Here is a 20,127-nt window from a genome sequence, read left to right as displayed (position 1 = left end):
AACCTTTTTGTTCAAGAGTTCTAAGGTATATTCTTCCAATAACGGGGTGGAGTGTTGGAAGAATTGAGGAAATGAAGGTGGAGATCTGTTCCATTTCCATCCTAGTCCATTCTTGATTAGGCTGTGGGCCCAGGGATCAAAGGTCCAACAATCCTGAAAGTGGAGAAGTCTTCCTCTTACCTGGAGCATCTCATTGCTTGGATGATCCGGAGGGTTTGGCACCCTGACCACGTCCTCCTCTACCTCGTGAGGGGTTTCTTGAGGAGCCTCATCTAGAACCTCTATCTTTTAGGCGAAAGGTGGTGGTGTGCCTCTCAAAATCCAGGTTAAAGGCTGGTGACTGGGCTATCAGCTGTTGAGGCACCACCTGGAAAGTGGTTTGCGGCTGAGCAACCATTTAGGGCACCGTGGTCATGATTACCATGGGATGTTGCATATGTCGAGAAGGCAGTCTTGGCTTCTTCGTCTTCCTCTTAGGTTGGGGACCAGCATCAGGGGAAGATTTTCTCTTAGCAGAGATGCCCCACTTTTGGAAAAGATTCCTATTCTCCGTGGTGGCTTTGGCGACTACCTCTTGGACTGCTTCCTTTGGGAAGAGGTCCTTGCCCCAGTTACAGGAAGTGATCAACTTCCTGGGCTCGTGTTTGACCATTGCATCGGCAAACACAAACTCTCTGCAGGCCCTCCTTGCCTTCACAAAAGCGTGCAAGTCCTTAACCAGGGTAGCCATGTGCATCTTGACTAGGACTGTATACATGTCTGAGGTGCTTGCAATACCTGCACACATCTTCATGTAGTTCTGGAGGGACAGAGAGGTGGCTAGTCTCTCTTTTGTCTCCTGTTCTCTTCTCAGGAGAAAGTTCGATAGCTTCGGGAGGTTCTCACTGAACTGCTGTCCTGCGATGTCCGAGTCGAGCTTCGATACCGGGAAGGTTAGGTGGACCTCGTTCCAATCCTTCTCGCCCGTGGGCAAGGCCACAGACAATGGCCTACACTCCTCTAGCGTAGGACATGGTTTGCCTGCATCAACTGCCTTAAGCACACTGTGGAGAGCTTTTGACAAGAAGGGGAAAGCTCTGGATGAAGGAGCAAGGAAGGTAAGGTGCTTCTTGCTCAACGCAGAAACTTTAGAGTTGGTATGGCCTGCCTTCTTCAGGCTACTCTTCAAGAGAGCCTGTGCCTTGTCGTGGTCAAAAACCATGACTTCCTTGGGTTCCGTCTCTTCCTTAGAAGCCGGCTCACTCTTCAGCTGTTAGAAACATTCCGGGTAAGCCGAAAGGTTTGGCCAGGATTGAATGTCGTCAAGGGGGATGGCCCCATCTCCTCCGAGATGTAGTTTCCCATTCATCATGGGCATGAACTCTGCATACCTCCAGGGATTGGTTTCGGAGCATGGTGGCAGGTCAGACACTTTGGGTTGCTTGTATGACCCACGAGAAGCAACTACACGTCTTCCTTCCCTGAATTCCTTCCTCATATCTACGTTTTCCTTACGTAGAGTATCAACCAACTGCTGAATCTGGGACATAATCGCTTGGCCCAGCAGGTCTGGTTGAGGGGTTGGAGCCGAAGAAGTTGACGGCACAGGCTGAAATGTCGACACAGACGGAAGAGGGTCCTCCGCTCCTGTCGACTCGAGATGATCTTCCTCTCTAGGTGGTTGGGCCACCTCTTCTTCAGGGTCCTTTTGAAGGAGACCCTTTTCGGTGGCCGAGGACACTTCTGACATCCTCTCCTGATGCATGTCCATGCCTTGTAGAGCCTCGTTGATGTTGGCTTCTATTGCAAGTTGTATGCAGGGAGGTCGGGTCGTGCTTGAGGTACGACGGCATCAGCTGCTGCCTTAGGCAACAGCAGGCTTCTGATCATGTCGCTTGGTAGGTACGGTCCCGGAGAATTCTTTTGGAACCCTCGTACCCACTTCCGAAGCATTTCCCTCGCAGTATCCCTCGACTCCGTAGTCTTGGGATCGCCGAAACCCTTGGTCGTCAAGGCCGAGCAGACATTGCAATCCTTGGGATCCCAATATCTCAAGGTTTCAGTTGCGATGGAGCAAGGGGCATGAGACCTGCACATGGTGTGGCCACAAAAGTTCTTACTCTTGTGGTTATAGTACATCACCTCACACTTCACCTTGGCCTTCTCCTGTAAGGAAAGAAAAAGGTGAAATGAGTATGGGGTAATTTATCACACTGATAAATTATATTCATGCATTAAATTAGCACTTACTATTATCAATATAGCTTAGGATAGTAAGCTAGAAAGAAAATAGGAAAGACACATATCTGTGTCTCCTGTCCAGGCAATTGCTGTGACCTCCCTCAATATTAATATTTAAAATTTTCTTATTAGGGAAATCTAGGGTGGAAGAGCTCTAAATTCTAGAGTTGAAGTTAGTGTATACTAGCAATAACCTTCCCACAATTGGAATATTAATATTGTAGGGGGAAGATATTATGTCCTGATGACCTATGGCTCATCAGGATATTGAAGGAATACTTCACTTCAACATTTTTTACCAGTCTCAACAATGGACTGTGAAAGGATACACAGAATATGTTGGAAAGCATACTACTGTATATTAGTGTATATACTATAGTTTTCTAACTGCAGTATGTACTATACTGTAGAAATACTGGCTACTGTATAATCTTATACTGTAGTTCTGCCAGCATGCTACCGGCACTAGCCGACAGAGAGAGAGAAACCATGGAGAGAAGGGCTACCATATTATTATAGTTTAGTACAATAACTAGGGTTGTAGGGACTACTGTCTCCCCTGCCTTCTTCCAGAATAAGGATTTAAATAGAAGGGGGAGAATGTAATAATTCTAGCTTCCATCCAGCCACAGTACAGTATCTGTTGCTGGCTGCTCTGCCGGTTCCAGGGTTTGTGGATGGCAGTCCAAGAGAGGACTGAAGAATACTCAAAGTTATAAGGGTCTCCCACTGGCAGCCGTCATGGCCGGCACAACCTTTCCCGGAGCATTGCTTCCGTTAGGGGGGAAGGTCGAAGCGGCAATCAAGCCGCCTTTGTAGGAGCCCGGCTGGCATCGCAATCAGACCAGCATGCGGGGAGATTGTAGAATACCGGCCACAGATGTTGTGACGGCTAGGCCATAACTAAAGGACAGAAAGGGGAAGGGAAAGGGTTTTATATTTTGCAACGAAAGAAGGCGGCACGTCTGCCTCCCAATATCGGCCACAAACACAGAAACATAGTTTCTATCCTGGTGCCGTCTTGGGCGGCAGAGGAATAACGATTCCTCGGCCTAAGACCTTGCCAGATACAAGACATGTCTTCTAGACCACAAGGGAGAAGGTGGCGGTAATTGTACTACCACTTTCGGTTGTGGGCTAGGGAAGCCGGGCTTCCTATGCCTGCAACTGTGAACCAGCAGGGGAATGACTAATCCCCCGTCAGTAGAGTTGCCGACAAGACTGGGTACTCTGAGTTACTGTCGTAATTCAAAGCCGGGATACTCACCGGCAAAGAGGGAAGACAGAAACACAATCCCCGTCAAGCCGGAGTATACTACTCTATGGCAAGACCAAGACAGGGTTGTCACCTAATGGCGGCACTCAGAGGGAAGGAAGGGTTTACCATTAAATCTCTAAAAGAGACAAGTATCGAATTATGCTAGTAATTCTAGAAGATATGCTATCTCCGAATGAATTGATAAACGATACAAGAGGGTAAACAGGGATAACGTTAATAAAGTATACTAAAATGCATTAGGCTAGCCTAACTCGAGTCGGGATCTCGGCTACGCTACGTCACCGAGATCCTATCGTATACGATCGAAACTTTTCACAGAAGAGGAAATATTACGTGCATGATCTGATCTTCACTAGTATAATATGCCTAAATAGCTATAATTCATTAAAGCTAAATACCGGGAATGTCGTACTAATGATTAAATAAAGCATTTATGGCGTACGACAGCGTCCAAAATGGCGTCTCTGGTGATGGCTGTGCTCCGCTAAACACATCTAAATTATGCTAATTTAACTGTGAGAAGGGAACTAAAAATTATACACAGGAAAGATTAAATACTCAACTTTCCAGAGGATGAATATGCTGGAGAATGCATGATAATAATCCAGGAATAGTAACAAAACACTGAGAGCGAGCGGGAGATACACCGTGCTTAATTGGCTACTATTAAAGGAATGAGCTGCCATGAGTGGCTCTGTGTAAGTACGGGAAGGGGATCCACGGGGTAACCTTGATGACCTTCATTTTCGCCACTCTTCCCTCTCAGAGTGAAAGCTCTATTCCTGGTGAAGATTGCCATGTGTCGTATCAAGAAATACGTCCCTTGATATGCAATATCCTTAAGAATTTTCTTAAGGATACTCGCGCCAGAAGTTAGAATTCTGGAGACCTATGGTCAATTCTCTGGGAGTATCACTGTAGCTAAATATCCCTTAGAAAGGACGACATGGCTGAGCCCAAAAAAATTAAGTTCACATTAGGCAACCTGAGTTTAAGAATGAAATTAATATGACTATTGTTAGTTGTGGTGAGCAATTCCTTGCTTCAGGTGGTACAAGAAACAAACAAAAAACACGGCAATCGATTACAACAGCTGATTTTCTCTCTCTCTCTCTCTCTCTCTCTCTCTCTCTCTCTCTCTCTCTCTCTCTCTCTCTCTCTCTCTCTCTCTCTTACATATAGATGAAGAAACCAAAATCAGTTTCCTTAAAAAGAGTCAATCAAATACGACAAAAAAAATACACCGTGTATAAATCCATTTCAATCGTAGCTTAAAATACAGCATCCGATTCGTCAGCAAACCACTATTTATTAGGAAACATCATTTTATTTCAGAAAAGTTGTGACTATTTGAATGGTTAATTGTGCTTAAAGAAAACATTTATGTACTTTTGTTTTGAATTTTGGGTTTGTTTTAATAACTGAGAGTTCCTGACTTCTTTTTGTTTTCCTTTGGCCTGTGATAAATCAGCTGATGTCTAGCTGCCGCTTACGAGAACATGCGCGGATACAGTAACAAAGTATTGTTTATACTATTTTTTAACTTCAAAACATCTATACAGTTAATATTACATAACCACTAATGTGTTATAACCTATCATTTTTCATTTATTACATTTAAAACTATCATTATCATTTCTCTCTCTCTCTCTCTCTCTCTCTCTCTCTCTCTCTCTCTCTCTCTCTCTCTCTCTCTCTCTCTCTCTCTCTCTCTCTCTCTCTCAAATGAACTCTTTGTTTTTTCACAAAGTTTGTCATATCAAAAATCAATCATGATCAAAATTATCCTTACTTTCTCCAAGCTCACACCATCTTTTTTTTTCTTTTTTTTTTCTTTTTGCTCCATAATTAAGGTGGGTACAAGTTGACTTATAACTGAAGTTAGGAAAAGTATTTTGGATATGGAATGAACAATTATCCTTCGTAACAGTTTCGAATTATCGTAAATTATCATACTGTCATTAGCGGCAGTTTGCTACTGTTGATTAAGGGGCCCGTCCGCTATGTCCGCCATTTAATTGTCTAATGATTCAGAATACATGATTTTTATATATGTTTTAGACATGTATACTATCTTCATCATATAAAAATTTTGTGTCATTGGATAAAAAAAAAAGGGATTTTGACGGAGGAAAAATCTATTCTGGGCGAGAGATCAGTGCCGCCCAGTGAAATGCTCCTTAAGCACCATTTCTAAGGAAAATAACTGCTATAATATTACCAGAGAAAAAAATGCATAGGAATGCTAGGTTGAACTAGCTTGCTCACCTATTGGTGTCGATATAAACTGGGGCGTAATATAATCAGAGGTCTCGCACCATTTAGACATTTCCTCTTCAGAATCCCTCAATAGTGAGGTGCCGTTCAACATCTCCTGCCGCACAGACCAGTACTACTAACTCTACCCACGCTTGCCCAACACTCCCCATAGCACCCCAAGTTTGGGGTCTGATCAGGGAGGGACAACTAGGGTGGGTTCACTGGGCGGCACAGGTCTCTCGCCCAGAAATAGATTTTTCCTCCGTCAAAATCCCTTTTCTGGGCTCAACCTGTGCCGGCCAGTGAAATAGTACAAGAGAAACGAACCCAAACTTCAGTATATATGAGGGAACGAATTAAAATCAAAATAACATAACAGTAGTTTAATCAAGAGTTGTAGTAGTAGACGATAGTCTTTTCATAACATCAAAAACTGATAAGGTATAATATCCCAGGAAGGGATGGCAAAATGTAAAAATAAACTTGATAATCAAAATTATGATTCGAGGTCAGAACATCTTAGATAAAACCATATAAAACTGGATATAAAAGGAATACAGTTCGCAGGACAAAATGTAAATATGATAATTAGTAATAGAGATAAACAATATCCTAAGACATGGGGACACCCTTGGGTGTGACATAACAAACTGAACTCAGGTAGGAACTGTAAGTGAGGCAGGTAAGAGGAAGAAGATGGCAAGACATAGTAAATTTAGGAATTAATTAGGAATGAATTTGTTCGGGGGCTACCATGCTCCCTGCGGCTATGGTAGTGAGTTTAAAGGCCTCTAGATGTTTAAGATAGTGCCGCCTGAACACTGACGGGGATTTCCATCAGGTATATTTAATAAGATCTGCAAAGTTCATGTGATGGGAAAAATTTATTAAGGTTACTACCGCCCGTATGTCATGGACGTGAGGGAAAGACTCAGGATTAGCCTGTTTGATAAAATACAAAATCTGTTGCCTGATCCCTTTTAAAGTTATAGTCCCACCCTGCTCTCTAACAAACAAGGGCCCTGAGGTCTTATAGGAAGTCCACGATAGAAAGGACTTTAGAGTGGTAACAGGACACAGGGAAGGATCCTGAGGGAGCGGGATAATTTTCCAGGAGGACCATCTGTTCTGAGGGTCTTCATTTTTGGCCAAGAAGACTTTGTCTGGGGAGAGGAGAACTTCTCCTGATGGAAGGAACTCAATGTGGCTTGGATCTCTTGACAAGGCAGCTAATTCCGAAATTCTAGCGCCGGATGCTAAACTCATAAGAAATAGAGTTTTTCTGAGTAGAGGTATATACTCACATGAGTCGTTGATGGTTTCTGACGCCAGTTTAAGAACATCATTGAGAAACCAGGAAACCGAGCTAGGACGAATGGATGGTTTCAGTCTGGCACAGGCTCTTGGAATTGAAGCTAGCAATGAGTCAGTTAGATCTATATTAAACCCGACCAGGAAAATTTTATTCAAGGCAGACTTGATGGTAGTAATAGTGTTAGCTCCCAAACCTGACTCAAACAAGGTTCTGAAAAAGGTAACCGTTAGGTTTAATGTCATTAAGACAACATTAGAATCCTTCAAAAACTTTGCTAGTTTTTTGACCGCTGAGTCATACTGACGAAGAGTGGAGGCTCTCTTATCTGATTCTAAGAATAAAGTATTCTAGGGATCTATGTTAGCCCCTTTTTGGGCCGCAAACTTCATGAAGTCCATAAAGTTAGGGCGTTCTGAATGTTTGAGGAAGCGAACACAGTGCACGTTTGTACTATTTGAGTCAAAGTCGGGTTGGGAATCTGGCGAGGGCGGAGACTCGGCTCCAGTAAAAGAGGAAACCAATTGCTCTTGGGCCAATTGGAGGCCACCAGGGCTACTTGACCTTTGAAGGTTCGAAGTTTGTCCAGCACCTTCATCAATAGGTTCACCAGTGGGAAAAGATAAATCCTTTTCCAGGTGTTCCAGTTCTGAGATAATATTTTAGTTTGTGGTTGGACTACGTCGTAAAGAGATCTAACTGGAGGTCCGGGACCTGGGAGAGGATCCACTGAAACGATTTTCGATCTAGTGACCATTCTGACTCAACGGGGTCGTCCTTGAGAGTGCGTCTGCCACAACGTTCCGAACTCCAGCCAGATGGACAGCTGATAGGTGCCATTGGTTTGAGGCTGCTAGGGAAAAGATCGCTACCATCACATGGTTAATGGTGCTTGACTTGGAGCCCCCTCTGTTTAGGCAACGGACTATAACTTCGTTGTCGAGAACTAGTCTCAGGTGTTGCTTCTTGGCCGGGGAAAGACGTTTTAAAGTTAGTAAGACCGCCATGGCTTCTAGGACATTTATATGGAACTGTTGGAACATTGTGGACCAAAGGCCCTGAACCTTCCTGTGTTGGGAATAACCTCCCCAACCTGATAGGGAGGCATCCGTGTGGATGACTATCTTTGGAGGAGGGTACTGTAACGGACCGATTTCGACAGGCTCTTGGTGGTTGTCCATGGGAGAAGCCTCTTCCGAAGAATGGGAGGAAGACGGGTCTTCTTGTCTCGAAATTTGTTGTTCGCTCTGGAGCGCCAAACCCGGTTTATGTCCTTCAGTTTCGCTTTCAGTAGAAGGTCTGTCACTGAAGCGAATTGCAGGGATCCTAGGATCTTTTCTTGATTCCTTCTGGATGTTATCTTTTCCCTGAGAAAGCGTTTGGTATTCTTCGCAATCTCTATTCTCTTGGATCTGGGAAGACATAGGGTGTGAGAGCGTAGGTCCCACTGTAATCCCAGCCACTGAAACTTGGTCTCCGGTGTTAGGCGGGACTTTTTGAAATTTATTTGGAATCCTAGAGACTGAAGATACTGAATCACTTTGTTTGTTGCTCTAAGACAATCCTTGACGTTGTCTGACCAGATTAGCCAGTCGTCCAGATATGGGACGACTTGGACCCCTTGGGTTCGAAGTTCTTGAATGACTGATTCCGCCAGTTTCGTGAAAATTCTGGGCGCGACGTTGAGCCCGAAAGGCATGACTTTGAACGTGTAAGCCTTGTTGCCTAGTCTGAATCCTAGGAATGGGCGGAAATGTCTCGCTATTGGAACGTGATAGTAAGCATCGTTAAGATCTATGGAGGTGGTGACGGCCCCGCGGGGAAGTAAGGTCCGTACCTGCGAGACGGTAAGCATGTGAAACTTGTCGCATTGAATGAACAAGTTTAGCCAGGAAAGATTTAGGATGACTCTTCGGTTGTCTGAGTCTTTCTTCGGGACGCTGAATAAGCGACCTTGAAACTTCAGATGCTTTGTTTTTTTTTTAATTGCGTTCTTCTGCAATAGATCCTGGGTAAACAGAGTCAGATCCGGTGTCGGGAGTTGATGGAATTTGGTCGGTGGAGGAGGCGCTTCTATCCAACTCAACCCCAGGCCCTTGGAAATTATGCTGAAGGCCCAAGGACTGAACCTCCAGCGACTCCTGAACGCATAAAGTCTCCCTCCTACCTGAAGATTCTCAGTAGTTGGAGGATTTTCCAGAACGGCCTCCGCGTGATCCCTTTCCACGGGAGAAATATCTTCCCTTGCCTCTGTTCTGAAAGGAACCTCTTGATCCAAGGCCCCTGCCTCGCTGGTATCCTTGAGAGGAACCCCGGGACTCATAGGTAGGGTTGTAAGCCGGTGAGGTGAACGAACTTGAAGCCATCTGGCTTTTAGGGATGAGAACATATTCCTCTTGGGGCTGAGGCTTGGAGGTGGAGGGTTGGATAGTCTGAGCAACCGGGATCGGCTGGACTACCTGGAGAGGTTGGCGGAACTGGGCAGAACTATAAGGACGTAGCCTTTTCCTGCCCTGGGAATGAACGTTCGACTGTTCAAATTTCCGTTTGGGAGTGAGACCCCAACGGACCTTGAGGCTCTGGTTAACCCTGGCAGCTTCGCTCAACACCCAATTGACCATGTCCTCCGGGAACAGGTCCGGACCCCAAGCGGAGGCTTTAATGAGCTTATTCGGCTCATGGCGGATAGTAGCCTCTGACAAAACATGCCTACGGCAACGTCTTTTGGCTACCAAGAAGTCATAGCAATCCGATAACAAGGATTGTAAGGTGGCCTTTGTCAAGACCTTAAAGACGTGTTCCTCATCAAAGTTGAGGGAAAGCATCTCTGACATCGTCGAGATGTTTAGGCTCCTGCCAAATCTAGACCGGGACTCGAACTCGAGTTGAATTAAGGTTTCGGGAAGTCTTGGAAGACGTCCACTAAATTGCGTCGACGCACAGTCAGCGGATAATTTGCCAGAGGTAAATGTTAACTGGATGTTAAGCCAACATTCATTATCTGATGGGATCAGAAGAGATGTAGGGTCTGTCTCCCGAAGCTGTGGCAAAGGTTTGTCTTCGGCCACCGCCTGAAGAGCTAAGTCCACCATTTTGGTGACGCAAGGAGTAGGGGTTTGCTCGTCCACAAGAAACATAGTGTATGTGCTCTTGTGGGGAGTTAGCATGGTGTTCGTGCAACCCCACTAGTTCAGGGTTCTTACCCAAACAGACTGAGCCTGTTCTTTTGGGAAGATAACGGTCTCCTTAGGGACCTTATCTAGCCGGACAAGAGCTTCTTCTGTCAGCCGGGTGAAGCCAGGGAAGGGGAATCGAAGGCCGGGAGGGAAGAACTCAAAGTCTTCAATGGGCCGGGTTCCGAAGCCTTCAATAGTCAACATCCCGTCAGTGAAAGGGGAGTGGAGCGCCATTTTCCACGGGTTATTTTTAGTGAAAGGCGGGAGTTTTGAGGCGTCTGGGATTAGGAACTGCTGTTGTTGAGGCAGTCCTCCTTCTAAGGTATCCAGTCTGTTGGTAACGGCAGATAGCATCGAGCTAATCTGCTCTGAGACAATCCTAGACATCATATTAGTGAGAGCCACCGGGTCGAAGTTGGCTGCACTTCCGGGTCCTGAGAAGTAGAGGAGGTGCTAGCTGAGCCACTTGGGGCTCCGGGGAGGGAAGCCTTCTTTGACTTGGTTGTTTTGGGTAGTGTAGGACTCTTGCGAGTCCTAACTAAGGGTCTCTTCTGAGACTTAACCTTGGGAGGAACCGGGTGTGATCTTGGGGTAGATTCACGGTTCGCATCAAAACCTAGATGACGAAGAAAAAGAAGGGCTAAGAAGAGGGATCTTAGCGCCGGACCCACCTGCCTCACCTACCTCCTTACCTGGCTCCGGTTCGTCCAAACCCATGGGTTCCAAGTCCAAATTCAGAGCTGCAACATTGTCCTCAATGGGGTCGGGGTCGTCACCGAGGTCAGTATCCTGATCAAGAGCAAGGCCAAGGGTTGCTGTAATGTCGGCAATAATAGGGGCTGCCACTTCTTAAGGCACTGCTGCAGAAGATTTCGCGTTGGGATAAATCAAGTTGCAGTATTCTTCAGAAAGAACATAAGGCTTCTTGGCCTTGACGTTACGGGCGAAGCCGCCTACCCAAACTTTCAAGGTGGCTCTTGCTGTGGTCTTAGCTGCTTGAGAACTCTGAAAGAGCAGGGATATGGTTAGCAAACCCGGGAGACAGAGCTCGAGAGAAATGATAACCAAAGGTTCATTATATAAAGCAAGAGGAATGCAAGTAGAAAAAACGACCTATAGAGGACTCACTGATTCCGAAGAGAGGATGGTGACAAGGGCGTAACAGACAAGGCAGTTGTCGGGGTGCCAAACTATAAGGTCATCCATTTGGACCCTGCAGTCGGCGTGAGATCTACAGACCTCATGTCCGCAGGGCTGTTGAAGGACGGCCACGCAGGCTGTCATCTGACAGCGGACCACCTGTTAAAGGAATAGTCTATGAACACCTAATTAAGATCTCTAGAAGGGACCCCGGAGGGTCCAGACCTTGAAATTAAGGCAAAATGCATAGTCTTATATTAAACATGCAGAGAACCTTAGACTATTGCAGAAAAGGATGTATAAATAAGGGATGAATAGAATTAAATAACAGTCCCGGGGACCGGGATAAGAAATACCCAAAGTAAACTTAAAGTAAACTTAGAGTAAACTTAAAGTTACACCTTAAAATACATATAATAAAGAACTCCGATTATTATGATCTTATACATTAACGTCCGTGAGAGTATAGGGCTCCCGTAGGGAGAGTAGGAATCATAATCTGTGTCAGTGTCATCAGATCCGGCAGAATTGTAAGCCCGGAGGCCTCAATGTCTGATGACGGGAGGGTAACGGTGGGAGAATGCTGGAGGAGACAAGGGATCCACCAACGAGACTACCGGACGTACCGGGACGAAGATAATGATTCGTGTAGAATGCTATAATTGTAGGTTAATAATAGGTCCTACTACGAACGATAATGGCAGGAGGTATCGTATGATGGGGACACTCCTAAAATATAGATAAGGTCTCATTTCTAATTCCATTTAAGCTAAAATCAAAAGCCATCCCGAGAAGGCATTTGGTATACTGCCCAATCACATGGATAGGGCACGTGATATAGTCCCCGGCAGTCCCGGCCCTCCCCCTCCCCCGACTGATGGCCAATCGAGACGACGGGAGGGGGGAGATGAGAACTGCCCGGGGTGAATGAGACTATGTAGTACCCCGTGAGATAATCTCGGTCCTCAATATGTCGGAATGTTGAGGGAAGACTGAGGAACAAGCATACTTGGCCCGTATTGTCATAACCAACAACCATCGAACTAGAGGAGAGATGCGCTCTGGGAGGGGTGGAGGGGTACAGGGGAATCACGTGAACAGGTGGTGGTAGACAGGGCTACCAACTGGAGATCCCCTCAACACAAACATGGAAAATCCCAAAAATATGATCATAACGGAGTGTGACAATAAAAATCAATATGTAACTGCTATAAATACATAATAATAAATAATGAATAAAAGCGTAATCACGTAAAAGGCTAGGCATGCAAAATTAATATGGCAAGAGAGGGACGCAAGCGAGTGGCAAGGGAGGAAGCATGACGTCATCTCAGAAGATGGAAAACAGGGATACCAACCTTACTACTGAAGCGGGTAGATACCGAACAGTAACACAAAATAAAGGGCTACGCGAGAGTCCCACTCGAACCAAAACGTAAAACTATGTGGAACGTAAATAGTCAGTGAAATGCTCCTAGAATAAAACAGCAAAACAGTTCCCCGAGGGAACGCTATCCACTAACATGCACGAAGGCAGGCATGCCAACATAACTGAAAGCCTTAACTGATACGTAACACTGATACCATAGCTTATAATAATAATGATACGCTAAAGTTGTAAGCATATAATCGGTGTAAAGGTAAAAATCTCCAAAAAGTTCGAACGAATAACAATGACGAAAGAAAATAACGAACGAACTAGCAAGAAGGGGCAGGAGCCGTGGAACCACGAACGGTTAAGAATAAATCACTCTGAATTAATAAAACAAAGGCTACACTGCCCATTCACGCTTAAACCTCATGGATATAGTACTTAACTTCGATGGAGTAACTTGGGATTCTGCCATCGATGCGTAGAAAGGGAGAAATACCCAAAAAAACACAGAGTCAAACACAACAAAGATGTACTGTACGCGTATTCGGGTGCTATGAAGGAGTGTTGGGCAAGCGTGGGTAGAGTTAGTAGTACTGGTCTGTGCGGCAGGAGATGTTGAACGGCACCTCACTATTGAGGGATTCTGAAGAGGAAATGTCTAAATGGTGTGAGACCTCTGATTATATTACGCCCCAGTTTATATCGACACCAATAGGTGAGCGAGCTAGTTCAACCTAGCATTCCTATGCATTTTTTTCTCTGGTAATATTATAGCAGTTATTTTCCTTAGAAATGGTGCTTAAGGAGCATTTCACTGGCCGGCACAGGTTGAGCCCAGAAAAATTTGATTTATTAGCAAAAATCATGGTTTTTATAAAAAAATTAGGTACATTTTTCTCCACTAATATGACACCAATTGTATTGAATATCATACCATCGAAACTTCTTTATAAATTGAATAATTCTGTGAGACAGCTTTTCGATTTTCCTCTTTAATGATTTTTTTCTTAATTTTCTTTGTCTAGATCTAAAATAATCATGAAAAAAAAAATCAAAATCAAAATTCTGTTACACAAAATTGTGGGATTTTTATTCCTCTTTTCAATGATATCTTTCTCTCTAAAATCAAACTATAAATAAGTGAGAAAAATGTATCTTATGTTTTTGAGTTATGAGCTCCCAAAGATTTGCTATAAATTTTTGCTTTTTTCTTAAAAAATCAAGATAACATTATCATGATAACCTTACTTTGTACTTACATTGTTTATTCCTACACGAAAGGTCTCTAAACGAGGTATTTAAACCCTATGTTTACTAATACACTTGGTGTAGGGGTGTCATGTGTTGCCAGCGGCCTCTCATAGTTGCCAGAGTTTTAGTTAGAAGTTTCCAGCTTTGTTGTACTCTTTTTCATGTTTCTCTCTCTTTTTGGTTCTTTTTTGTTATTTTCTGCTTACTTTTTGTTCTTTCTTTGACCTTAGGTAACATTGGCCTTGCTATAAAGTTCACGAGGACGTTGTGAAAACACAATGTAGGCTACATACGAACTGCAAGTAAACAAACACACACGCAACATAACTTCTATACGTCTTTGGAAACTCTGGCTGTTCTTCTCGTAGATCGTAGTTTACGTTCGCCTACCCTCTACCAATGCCTTCCATCTGTGCCAGACGTACGAGATTTCAAAATACAGTATAAGTGAAGAAATTGTTATATAAATGCAAAATTCAACACACAAAGACGATTTTGTCAAACTCAGTCATGCAGACGACGCAGTAAGGATGACGTCGTCATTTAAAGACTGCTTTATCTCAATTATTTGTAAAAATAATTGGCTGAAACTTCTGGAGAGCGTGTACGATATGTTTCTGCATACATAGAAACAATAAAACGATATTTTATTTTCTAAATATGTTCTGTCAAACACCATTGCGGACGGTTCCCTTAAACACAAAAAAAGATAGTTTTCCTGTTTTGCTACTTACATAAGTATTTATATGGATACGGTAAGTAAAACATTTGCAATAACAAAATATTTACTAAGAGCTCTTAATATCATGAGTTATCACTTTGATCATGTGTGTTTAATGCATTCGTTTGTTCATTATGATTGACGATGGAGCTTACAGTACACAAATGGAAGGTTTCCATTTCATTCTGCGTGTTAAGGAAAAAAATTTTACAAATTGCATTCATTTCATTTATTTCGAAGCTCTAAGAAACATTATGGCCCCTTGTGGCCGCGGTGGCGTAACAACAATTAGAATATCGCCAACGTATCCCTGCATGTCATAGGAGGCGACTAAAAAGGACGGGATGAGGGGTCTGGGAACCCCCTCTTCTGTATTATACGTATACTCCTGTGAGACATCGAAGAGGTGGAGCTGGGGGGAGAGTGACTGCTCCCCGCACTCTAGTTTTGTGACATCTGAATGTGCGTGGATGTAGTACGATAGAGAGTAAAAGATGTGATATTGGAAGTACAGTATGTTAGCCCTTTTACCCCCAAAGGAAGTACTGGTACGTTTAACAAAACCCATCCCTTTACCCCCATGGACGTACCGGTACGTCCTTGCAAAAAAATGCTATAAAATTTTTTTTTCATATTTTTGATGATATTTGGAAAAAAATTCAGGCATTTTCCAAGAGAATGAGACCAACCTGGCCTCTCTATGACAAAAATTAAGGCTGTTAGAGCAATTTAAAAAAAATATACTGCAAAATGTGCTGGGGAAAAAATAACCCCCTGGGGGTTAAGGGTTGGAAATTTCCAAAGAGCCTGGGGGTAAAAGGGTTAGGAATAGAGGGATGGATATATTGACTTTAAGACAAAATAAAAGGGAAGGGTGAAATGATGTTTGGTGAAGCGACTGGTAGAGTGTTTAGGATTTAAAGGGGAAGAGCAAGAGAAGGTGTGGCTTTATTGCTGAGTGAATGGATGAAAAGTAAAGTAGTGGAATGGAAGGAAATATCTTCTCAGTTAATGTGGGTAAGGGTTAGGTTAGGTGGGGAATGTTGGGCTTTTGTTTGTGCCAATGGGCCAGGTTGTGAGAAAAGTGAAGAAGAGTGGAATGAGTTCTGGAATGAGTTAACTAGGTGTGTAGAAGGCCTGGGTAGAAGGAATTATGTAGTTGTCAAGGGTGACTTAAATGCTAGAGTGGGCGCTGGAGAGGTAGAAGGTGTCATTGGGAAGTACGTGGCATACCAGGTGAAATTGAGAGGGGTGAGAGACTAGTAGACATGTTTGTTGAGCAAGAGATGGCGATAAGCTCTAGCTTTTTCAAAAATAAAGTTAAAACAAGTACGGTATACATGGGTAAGAGTGGCAAATGGAAGAGTGATAGAAAGGGTTTTAATAGATTATATGTTGATAACTAGAAAATTGTTTGGAAGATTGAAAGATGTACACGTGTTTAGGGGTATGGGTAACGGTTTGTCTGATCCTTTATTGGTGGAAGAAAAATAGTTGTGGCAAAAGAGTGGGGGAATAGTGTGGGGGGGGGATGTAAAAGGGAGCTAGTGAGGGTTAATGAGTAAATAAAACCTGAGGTAAAAAGTGAATATCAAGAAAGGTTGAAAATGGCATATGACAGAGTGAAAGTGAGAGAAACTGGTAATTTAGAGGAGTGGAAGTTAGTAAAAAAAAATTTTGTTGGGATTGCAAGTTATGTGTAGTAAAGTTCGAGATCTAGGTGTATTTCTTGACTGTAACCTGTCCAAATGCCCAAATAAATAATGTAGTAAAAACTACTGGTTATCATCTAAGAAATATTGCGTTTATAAAAAAGTACCTGGAAAGAAATTCTGTAAAGAAACTTCTGATAAACTGTGTTATTACCGGGATTGACTACTGCAACTCCATCTATTACAATTTACCAAAAGTGCTATTTAAGGGGGCCGTCTGCCATGGGGTTTTGACATAACTTTCAGAAATCGAAAATCATTTTATTGCTTCTATGTATGCACAAACATATCGTACATGCTCCACAGAAGTTTCAGCCAATTATTTTTACAAATAACGAAGATATAGCGGTCTTTAAATGATGACGTCATCCTTACTGTATCGTCTGCATGACTAAGTTTGACAAAATCGTCTTTGTGTGTTATTTTTTCATATCTATAGCGATTTTTCTCTTATGTTTCGATCTATTGTACGTCTGGCAGAAATGGGAGGCATTGGTAGAGCGTAGTTGAACAAAATCTACTACTAAGAGAACAAAAGGCAAAGTTTCCAAACACTTACAGAAGTTATAATGCATGCGTTTGTTTACTTGAGGTTCGTATGTAGATTGTTTTTACAACGTCCTCGGGAACTTTATAGCAAGGCCAATATTACCTAAGGTCATAAAAAGAACAAATAGTCAATAATTTTTCCAAACAATGAAGATATAGCGGTCTTTAAATGATGACGTCATCCTTACTGCGTCGTCTACCTGACTGACTTTGACAGAATCATAGTTTTCTCTCTCTCTCTCTCTCTCTCTCTCTCTTTCTCAAATGATCTAAAACTGTCATTTATACAAATACTATAATTCTCTCTCTCTCTCTCTCTTTCTCTTACTTATATGTTTGGATATATCGTACTTCTGGCAGAAATGAAAGGCATTGTTGAAGGCAGGTAAATGAAAACTACCAGCTACGATAACATCAGCAAAGTTTCCAAAGACATATAGAAATTATAATGCATGTGTTTATTTACTTGAAGTTCGTATGTAGATTGTGCTTTCACAACGTCCTCTGGAACTTTATACCAATGTCAATGTTACATAAGGTGATAGGAAAAACAAAAAGTAAGTGGAGAACAAGAAAAAAGAACCAAGAAAGAGGGAAACATGAATAAGAGTACAGAGCTGAAACCTGCTAACTAAACCACTGGCAACAAGGAGAGATCGCTGGCAACTCTAACATAGGAATAGTAAACTGATGGTTCAAATACCTCGTTTATGGTGCATTTATGTAAGAATAAACAATAAAAGTTATCATAATATTATCTTGATTTCTTTAATAAGAAAAGAAGCGAAAATGTGTTGCAAATCTTTGGGAGCTCATAACTCAAAAACATACTTATTCACACTTAGGTACATTTTTCTCACTTATTTCTTGTTCGATATCAGAGGGAAAGATATCATTGAAAAGAAGAATAAAAATCCCATAATTCTGTCAGACAAAATTTTGCTTTTCTTTCTATATTTTTTTTCACGATTATTTTCCGTCTAGAGGAGGAAAAAAAATAAAAATTCATTAAAAAAAAACAGAAAGGAAAATCAAAATTCTGTCTGACAGAATTGTTCGGTTGATAGAGTAGTTTTTATGGTATAAGTTTCAATAAAATTGGTATTTCTGGGCTCCGAGCTGTGCCACCCAGTGAAATGCTCCTTTAGCACCATTTCTAAGGTATATAACTGTTATATATTACAAGAGAAAAAATTGCATAGGAATGCCAGGCTGAACCCAGCTCGCTCACCTATATAAGGTGTCGATATAATACTGGGGCGTGATAATTCACAACCAGAGGTCTCGCACCATTTATATATCTCCTCTTCAAAATCCCCGCCACAGCGAGGTGCCGATCAACACTACTACCACCCACGCCAGTGACGTCACTCCTTTATAGCACATATTTTTATCAACATTTGCATATTTTTCTCTTCGGTGTTTTCGTTCATATCTCATTTCTTTGTGCAGATGGCAGATTCCCTGGTCTCCCCATCTAAGTTAAGTACCAGATCTATGAGTTTTGAGCTTTTGGGGGTAGCATTGCCATTAATTTTAATTTTATTCGAGGTTTTATTTTTTCCTCTTGTCAGTCCGCTTGCGGCTCCCTTGCTGGCTTGCTACCGCTTTCGCTCGTTCTTAACGTATTACAATTGGTCTTCCATACCAATTGTTTTTCGTTTCGAACCTTATTTTGGAGGTTTTTCTAACCGATTACACCTCATCATTGTGCTTTGGATATTATTTTGATGTTTTGATGATATACTACGTATCATAGTTTTGAACTTGGTTGGCAAGCCTGCCTTTGGGCACGGTCTAGTTGGTTTCGCTACCGCATTAAGGTTTATATTATCATATTATTGATATTATATATTGATCTTATTAATAATTATTGCGATTACCATCTAGTCTAGTTATCGCTTAGTTTGAGTGGAACTCTCACGGGGCAGTTGTTATTTTAATTGTTTCCTACAGTTTGGCATCTACCCGAGGTAGAAGTTATGTTGGTATCCCTGTCCAGTGCGACTCCTCCCGTTCTGTAGGGCTACCAGCTATTATCCCCCTGCCATTCCCTTGCATCCTTCTCTTACTAATTTTATTTTTAAGTTACGCATGCCTATAAACCAGTTCAATGTGTTACATCATTTATCATTATTGTACATTATTTTACACTATTTTATTGCTCATTCAGTTTATGATCATTCCGTTTTACTTACGTGGTTCCATCGGTCAGGTTGGTACTCCTGTCCTCCCTCATGTCCACGTGATCGCCTCCTGCCCCCTCATTGGTTAGTTCTCGTTGCCTCCTTCCCCCCCATTATCCCCAATTCAGGGATTCCTCTCGTCTCTCACGTTGTGTGAGCGGTTTGGCATTACGGCGGGATCGAGTCCTCTCGTACCTCAGCCTTGCCACCACCTCCCCCCCCCTCCCCTCACACCATCCATTCCTGAGATATCTTATGACTCACTAGTTGGTACCGAGAACATCCACCGGGGTTTCAGTCAAGTACATTCATTCTCATGCCTTGTCGTAGCCTTTTTTCCCCGCCGCTCTGATTGGCCATCGGTCGGCGGGGGGAACTCGGTTGTGTATTGGTTATGTTTCGTTATATACTATATTATTTTAGTTTCTACTATAAGTAGAAATTTTGTTCATGGGGTATCATGGAAGAGCGGATATTTGTTGTTATGTTATTTATTGTCGGTGTTCGTTTGGATTCTTGTGGCTGGCGGGGAGTCACTGAACCCCTTCCTCCCTCCCCTTTCGACTCCCCCTACCCCGGTAGGCATGTTACGACCCCCGGGTCTCTCATAGTTGTCTCCCTGGAGCCAACAGGTAGCATGTTATTATAACATTTGTATCCTATACTTCCCCAGTAACGACGAGATAGTATATCTCCTACTATGACAATATTATTTCATTGAATGATCATATCTAATTACGGAATTGTTTAACAGGGAGCATGTTATTATAACCCTTTTTTTTTTATATACCTCCCCGGTAGTGACGGGATAGTATATTCCTCGCTATGACAATATCATTTCATTGATAATCTCAACTTATTACGGAATTGTTTCGACAATGTCAGTTAATTTTTGATAATTTTCCCCCGGTTACTATACCGGTCCAAAATTTTGTTCATAGCCTTTT

At 42.7% G+C, this 20,127-nt stretch overlaps 1 protein-coding gene across 2 annotated transcripts in view; it reads right to left on the bottom strand.

The window, feature by feature from the left end:
- Nelf-E (negative elongation factor E) overlaps positions 1 to 20,127 on the bottom strand; it is a 585,662-nt gene that overhangs the window by 71,310 nt on the left and 494,225 nt on the right. The window lies entirely within an intron of this gene.

The sequence above is a fragment of the Palaemon carinicauda genome, chromosome 5 (genome assembly GCF_036898095.1).
Source record: "Palaemon carinicauda isolate YSFRI2023 chromosome 5, ASM3689809v2, whole genome shotgun sequence".
Taxonomy (NCBI): domain Eukaryota; kingdom Metazoa; phylum Arthropoda; class Malacostraca; order Decapoda; family Palaemonidae; genus Palaemon; species Palaemon carinicauda.
Note: the sequence above shows the minus strand (reverse complement) of the source record. Positions and strands in the feature narration are given on the sequence as shown.